The sequence below is a fragment of the Solenopsis invicta genome, chromosome 13 (assembly GCF_016802725.1).
Source record: "Solenopsis invicta isolate M01_SB chromosome 13, UNIL_Sinv_3.0, whole genome shotgun sequence".
NCBI lineage: Eukaryota > Metazoa > Arthropoda > Insecta > Hymenoptera > Formicidae > Solenopsis > Solenopsis invicta.
In genome coordinates, this window is record NC_052676.1 from 15,041,222 (window position 1) to 15,049,525 (window position 8,304).

At 37.4% G+C, this 8,304-nt stretch overlaps 1 pseudogene; it reads right to left on the bottom strand.

The window, feature by feature from the left end:
- Positions 1-798: 798 nt before the first annotated feature.
- Positions 799-1,592, bottom strand: LOC113005262 (annotated as a pseudogene).
- Positions 1,593-8,304: the final 6,712 nt, after the last annotated feature.

Genomic DNA, 8,304 nt, shown 5'->3' on the forward strand with positions numbered 1-8,304 from the left:
TGTAATTTATATAATTTATTTAAAACTTTAAGCGTTAAATTAAAACAACAATATAATTTTTTCTTTCTAAAATGTTCTTATAGATATTATTTTTTAATTCTTACTATTAATCTGCAACATAGATATAAATGTACATAAACTTAAAAAATAAAGTATAAAAAAAGATAAAAAATAAAAGAAAATAACATTAAACTAACTTAGAGCTTTAAATTTTATATATTGTATTTTTATGTTTCAAATATTTAAAATATTCTACAATGTAAATAAAAATAAAATACATATAATATCGTACCAGTTTGTTCTTGAATTGTGTTTCGTGCAACTGTTCTTCAAAATATATTAATTCTTCGAATGTAGTTATAGGTAACTAAATATCATTTTCTTCATTGGAGGTATTGGTTGGTTGTATTTTTTCCTCGAATATATTCATTTTGTTTTCAAGAGTATAAAGTAGAAATATAACTTTATTCATTTTTGCTAGAACTATTTTCTTAAATTCTGAAACAATATACATTACTTACTAATTATTTTAAATACTAATATTTACTATTATATATTAAGAATCATAAAATAAATTCATCTGTCTCTTAGTAAATATATAATTAATAAAATATTTAAAATTTATGAGTAAAACATACCACACGTATACTTATCTTTATCAACATCTTTATTAGGCTTTTCTGCAAAATTTCTTCCTATGTTATTTTTAAGAATTGGAATGTCAATATCTGAAAAGTAAAAAAATTAATAATTGTTCTTAAAATAACATGCATTATTAAAAATTTCATATACTCACCATCACTGCATGCTTATTGTATTTTTACTTATAGAATTGCGTGATTTATTAATATGCAGTTTATTTGATGATACAAAATTTCCTATTTGTGGAATGTCAGGCAGGCTTTTATTTGATCTCACACAATTGTCTTCATTCTCGTCTGAAGAAGATGAGTGTGATAAATATTTCTTTTTTGCTTTCATTCGTCTTCTTATTTTATTTTGTTTGTGTAATTCATCAGGAGACATATCAATATTTGATGTATCTTCTGCAAGCACTAATTTGTCCATTGCTTCTTCATAAGTACCTTAATCAATGAAAACAACATTAAGCAATAAATACAATATAATTAAAATAATAATTTGTATTTTAAGCAAAGTGTTTACACATTCCATCTCTATTAAAATATGTTAGACAAAGCAAAAAAGTTATTAAAAAGTTTCTTAGTTAAATATTGTTTTTATTTGCATTTAGTTAAATATTGTTTTTATTTGCAATATATTAGAATAAAGCATTATTAGTATTATAAGTAATGTTTTTAAATAAAATTCTTTAAAAAATAGCAATACACACACACACATATTCCTGGCACTGTACTTTGATGTGCAAATATCCTCAGCAAATATTTATTTGATCTATTTTGTGATTTTAAAATATAATAACTGCTTTTTTACCTGCTTTATCAAAAATTCTTTTAATCGGTAATTCGTCCCATTGTATATTATTTTGTGGCATCTCTCTTGTTATTTATTCAAAATTTACTTTTAAAATGACCAAGCCAAATGCATGATTTTTTGTCTTCATTGTACTACATTGTCATAACTTTAATATCTAATTCGCTAGATTTACAAGGTATTTTATATAGATTTATAGATATTATAGATTTTGTACATATATACATTTTTTAGCAATCACAAAAATATCTTCATTTTTTTTATTATGTTTAGAATAACAATATAATGTCCGTTTTTTAAAAGACAACTATTAATATAATTATTGTTATATTTACAATTTAGATTAAATTTTTCAGTTAATAATTGTAAATATTGTGATTGAAAATTACCACAATCATAAGATATTGGTCCATTATTGTGTAAATATTTTAGCAAATATAAACTTTGATTATTAATGGGTTTTGGTAATAGAAAATTAAGGTTTTCATTTTCACTATATCTCTTAATTAATTGTTGCAAAGGCTTTTCGTTCTTTCTTAATTTTCTTTTAATACTCATCATATAGTTTTCGAAACGAAAGGCGCTAAAATTATCTAATGGACCAAATACTCTCACATCGGAACATAAATGTAAAAGATTGTGGACATTGTGTGATATATATTGTTTCCCATATAATATTTCAAAAGATGAAACAAAATTTTGTAGTAAAGCTTCAGCATAATCTATAAATTCTTTTTTACACAAGTCTGGACGAACAAGGATTAACACAGCTACATGAAGCGTTAGAAAATGATGATACATGTCTTTCCTTAATGCATGTCTTAACACTACAGGTCCTATATATAAGAGAAAATTTCTAAATTCGATAGCTTTTTATTGTTTAATATCCTTAAGGGATCTCGGTTTTCTAACAATCTCACTTGGTGTTGTATGTCTAAACAATAATAATAAACATGATATTCTATTAATTGATCTTCTGCTTAAACGTATAAAAAGTGACTCCTTTATCCATAAAAGTAGTAGTTTTTTAACAACGCCTAAACAAATTAAATGCATGTAGTCTAATGGAGTATGACTTATACATTTAAATTCTGGAATATTATTTAAAACAGTATAACCAGTTTGAAATTTCTTGTAAGCATTAATAGCAAATAATTCGTCAGTTCTCAAAGAAAATGATGAATTTGGAGGAAAGCAAATTCTGCCATTTACATATTTTTCTTTGATTGTACATTTTGTGCAACTGTCAAATCCAGTGTGACCTTTTATATTTAAAGCGAAAGATTTTGCTGGTGCGTCACATATTAAACCAAATAATTTAATTTTAATTACATCGTTATAAATATAACCATTATTTAACTTAATTAAATCAGTGACTAAAGATTGTAAAAAAGTATTAGAATCTTGTGGTTTTTTATCTCCAAAAAAGGCCAACAAAATAAACATCATTACTAATTGTATTCGAACATAAGATAGGCCATAATGATGTTTGTGATGACTTTGATAATGGAAGACCGTGTTTATAGTTTATAAGTAAATGTTTATAAGTAAATTAATACTTTCTTTGCGTGATTTTAATAACATTTTTTAAATAATATTATCCAAACCTGAATAAAAATATTCTCCATCACATACACTTATAGCATTGGTTTGTCGTGGAGTTTGTAATAATGTTGGTGCATTTTTTGGAAAGTTGCATGATGTATATTGCTGCAAAATTTTTAGTAATGCATTACATGCATTATGATTAATATTATACAATACAGCCCATGCAGCTATAGCATTTGTAAAATTTTTACCTTTATCAGCATCATTATAAACTTCGTTTATAATTTTTATGGCAGGATTGTGAAAGTCATGATCATCATCTTTGTTATTATTATTATTATTATTATTATCATAATCAAAGTTTATTTGAAAGTCAATGTTATTATTATATAGACATTTGTTGATGATTTTCATCTTCAAAAGTTTTAGTACAAACTATATTATCAATATTTTCAATACATGTATTAATATTTTCATTTTTATAAAAATCTAAATTGTGATTTGTAAACAAAGTATTGGAAGTACACAATGGTTTTAATATGTATTTAGAACATTCTGCTATATCTATATTAGTTTTATTTTCAATAATCCTCCTTATATGACGTTTTGAAACAAATGACTTTCCTTTTTTTGCATTAGACATATTTATTATCAAAATTTTAACATAAGTATTGTTCTGAAAACAAAGTTTTATTTTAATTTATTAATAGTTTAAATGTTGTCTAAATTGATTTATAAAATCAATAAACATATATTATTTGACATAATAAAAAGGAGTTGTGATGATGCGTACCTGCATACTACATATGCGTTTGGCTATGCAGTAACGACGATAATGATGACAGCAATGATAATAACGATTCACTTGCAATCGTTGCAACGATGCTGGGGGTTTTTAGAATTATGCCTCCTCTATAGATTATGTGACGCCTATCCTTGCAACCATGCTATTCTGTTTTAGGTTAAGGCGACAAACTATTGTCCTGAAAACAAAGTTTTATTTTAATTTACTAATAGTTTAAATGTTGTCTAAATTGATTTATAAAATCAATAAACATATATTGTTTGACATAATAAAAAGAAGTTGTGATAATGCGTACCTGCATACTACATATGCGTTTGGCTATGCAGTAACGACGATAATGATGACGGCAATGATAATAACGATTCACTTGCAATCGTTGCAATGATGCTGGAGGTTTTTAGAATTATGCCTCCTCTATAGATTATGTAACGCCTATCTTTGCAACCATGCTATTTTGTTTTAGGTTAGGGCGACAAACTTCCCAGATGCGGACTTTGCGTACAATAATTTGCAACGGTCCCTGTTTTTCTCTTACCGCTCGCTACAATTGACGTGGCGCTATTAAAATATTTTTGTGCAAGTCGAGACAGGAGACATCTGGTGCACCACGTGCTGCATACCGCTTTTCATCTACAAGTACGTCCTCTTCGTGGCCGGGCTCGGCACGCTCTCATGAGATAGCGCCGCAGACTCTAGCGAGGGAATGCTAGGGAGGCCACGGCTTTTGTCGGACACAATACCATTTTGTGCACGATATCGCCGGTGATCGTCGATAGAAACCGCGCACCGATACCGTACTTCGATCACCACGTCTGTCACACCCAGAAACGCACACGATAATCCTTGTCGTTCGCGCTTGGCTGCCGGCCGCTCTTTTTTTTTTTTTTACACGGGGAAATCCTCATGGATACCCCTCCCTTCCGGGGGGAAGGGAGGCGGTTATGCCGGACTCTTACCGGCTAAAACCTCATGGTGGTCCACCTTCACATGGGACGTGAGGGGCGCCCCGGGCTTGCAGAGGCATACTCCAACGGGCGCCCCCCGAGCCCCTTTCCCTCTCCCATTGACACGGGCGAGGGACGACCTAACTGGAGGCCGTTGCGGGACCACCACGCAACGGTCTCCCCTGCCGGGAAGCTGCGTGCAATGGGATAGGGTGCCGCCGCACCCGATCCCTGCAGCTCCCAGCAGTCTTGGGCTGGAGGGCCAGGCACATCTCGCCCGTTCCTCCCTCCAGCCCGTGACTGTGTTGGGAGAGTTTACAGGGCCCGTGCAAATGCCCTTCTCCAAGCTCTCTTTCTGCTGCAGGGAGCGGCGTTCGGGGCCGACTCCCTACGTTCCTCGTCGCTCTCCTTCTGTGAGATAACGGACTCACAGAAGGAGAGCGCGGCTTCCCAGGTCTCCTCCCCTTCGAGCATGGCATACACCATGCTCTCCAGGGAGAAGTCTACCTGGTTTATACCCAGGGCTCCGAGTAAGACCCGGCGGTCGACAACCCATGCTGGACATTCCAGCATGGTGTGATCCGCCGAGTTTACCGGAGCCCCGCAGTGGTGGCACACACTGGTGGGTTCACGGCCTATACGGTGCAGGAACTCACCGAAGCAACCATGCCCGGTGAGTACCTGCGCCAGCCTGTAGGTAAGGGATCCGAAACGTTGTCGGCCCACCCATTCCGACAGAACGGGTCCAATGGCACCGACGACGCGAGAGCCCGGCCCATCTAAGGACAGGCTCCCGCCCCAGTCCTCAACAGCACGCCTCCTAGCTTGGAGGCGCCACACCTCCTGCTCTTTTGGTGTCCAGGGAGCCCCGGGCACTCGAAGGCGCGCGCGCTTTTCTGCGTACGCCTGCGCGTATATGCGCGCCTCGAGCACTTACGGGAGCGCCCCGGCCACCAGCATCGCCGCCACAGTGGCGATGGTCCGGAAACCCCGCGTGGTACGGACGACCAGCCCGCGCTGAGCGCTCTGTAAGAGCTCTTTCAGGCGACGGCTGGCCACCACATCGTTGTACCACACGGGGGCGCCGTATAGCGCTATTGACCGGACCACGCCTAGGTATAGGCGGCGAGCTCCACCCCCGGGTCCCCCGAGATTGGGCATCAGCCTGCCAAGACTGGCAGACACCACTCGCACCCGAGGGACCAACCGCAGGAAGTGCGGCACGAAGCTCCACCTGCTGTCGAGGATGAGACCCAGATACTTCATCTGGGTCCCAATTGGGGGCTGCCGGCCGCTCTCGTCCAACCGTTTGTAAGGCGATTGCGCGTGATTGGCTCTTACTTTTAAAACTAATTTAATAAATCAATGTACAGATTTAGCAGAAAATTTAGTAACGTTGCCCACCCTAAGTTTACTGTATGCGGATGAATAATTATGGATAAATTAATAAATTATTATATGCGAATATTCTGCTTTGGCTTTTTATTGCCATTACTTTATTTAAAAAAAAAAAAAAAAAAAAAAAATTTATGATATTGCAATGTTTCCGGATTATTACTGGCATATGCCATGCAAGTATATTGTTAATTTATGTTTCTGCAATGTCTCCGTAATATTGCATTGCAATCTGCAACATTGCAACGTTGCTGCAATGTTGCTGGAATTTTCTGTGTATGGGTTGAGCAATGCTATGCGGTCCGCAAATTTTTTAACGATATGATTTATACGGCGAATGATAATTTCTGTAATTCTATGAAGTGTTCATAGTTTAATACTTATTTTACGTTTTCTTTATTTTTTTACTTTTTTTGTTTAGTGAAAGTATCTGTTCTGAAAAGTGGATGTAATGAGATGACAGGTTTTGCCTCCAGAACGAAAAAATTGTAACCGTACGTTTAAAGAAAAACAAAGAGGAAAGCTATATGGGAAATATGAGAAATAAACATTTTATACCTCTTCTATAATAGCTACATTATACTGTAACGAACCGCCTTCCGATGCCTTCTCCAGACCGTCTAACCGTCCGAGCCGTCCGGCCGAACAACCGACGGCAATTATCGGCGCATAACGCCTAATTAAACAAACCAAGCCGAGCGAGCGAGCGAGCGCTTCCGCGCGCTTCGCATCTCCGTGCGCACGCGCTCTTGTTCCGTCGCCGTCCGCAGCCACGCTCTACGCGCGTGGCCCGAAACGAGAGACCCGAGATCGAGTGGCGGGGATGCTATTGCCGGACCGTTCCGCCGCAACACGTCGCACATCTCCTCGCCTCGATTCTTGGGTATATAAGGCGACGTTTGCCGGACGCAAGTACCTTGTCCGCTTCTGGCCAGTCCGCCAAGCAGAAGCTCCCTGGGTTGTCACGAAATCGAGCGCCTCGGTTTCTGCCAAGCTATTTGGCTGTCAACCGACTCCGATACCGATACCGACTCCGCTTCCCGACTCGCCGCAACGGGCTCAAGTGAAACTTGGGCCTCGTCAAGACACTTGACGTAGGGCGATCCTCTCAGCCTCCCGAGTCCGACGCTGCCTCGCGTAAGGGGGTACGGTGCTCCGTGCCTCCACCAAGCGCACTTGGTGTGGGGTAGTGTCTTCTGGCGATTGCTGTAGCGGTTAACCGCCTCGCAACGGGCCGTGCGAAACCGAATATAACTGCACGGATTCGTGTACGCACCGCGCTCTCGCCTTACCGCATCACGCACCGCGTCTTGAGTTATATTTCACGGCTACAATAACAAGGCCGCCTGGATTCCAGGAAAATAGCTTAACGCCGTTCCATGAACCGCATCTCGCGTAGCAAGTGCTTGTACATAACGACTGTAAATAGATCTCTGTATTTTCGTCCGCGAAGTTTGTTGTCACGTCCGTCCGCGCGCTTCGATTTGTTGTTGTTAGCTGCGAACTCATTACCGCCCGACTTTAATTCCCGCGATAGCGTCATCACGCTACCGGATTTGTTTCGCAATCTTCTATTATAGTGTAACCACATCCATTTATTTTGTATTCATGCGACTAAGTCGAGTTCGCGATCAAATATTTGTATCTCACTCTGAGCTCAATAAAGACTCTTACTTTTGCGAACACCAGCATCTACGTCTAATTCCTTCAGGCAACCTTTCGTGCCTGTTCCCGTGCCGCCCTCCGTCCGTGCGCGAAGTACGGTCGTTACAATACACATGTAAATGCTAGCAAAGTTTAATTGTATTTTCATGTAATTACTCATTGTTTTATTTTTTCTAACTGTAAAAATAACGGATTTACGAAGCGGGGTGCGGAATCGCGTACATCTATTCGAGCTTTAACAAATGTAAAAATTCGTTTATTTTGAATATACTTAAATAAAGAAGATTGATGAGAAAAGCCACACAAATAAGATCATAAATTGGTTCAATAAAATAATCTACCCTAAAAAAATCCATCCTTTATTTCTCTTTGCATTGTTGCTAAAATGAAAAAATTTTGTAACACAGCTCATAATATTTGAACGTCTTTTGTGATTATTTTAATGATTATACAAAATTATAAGCTAATTATTTTTAACAAAATTTTTTTTTAATT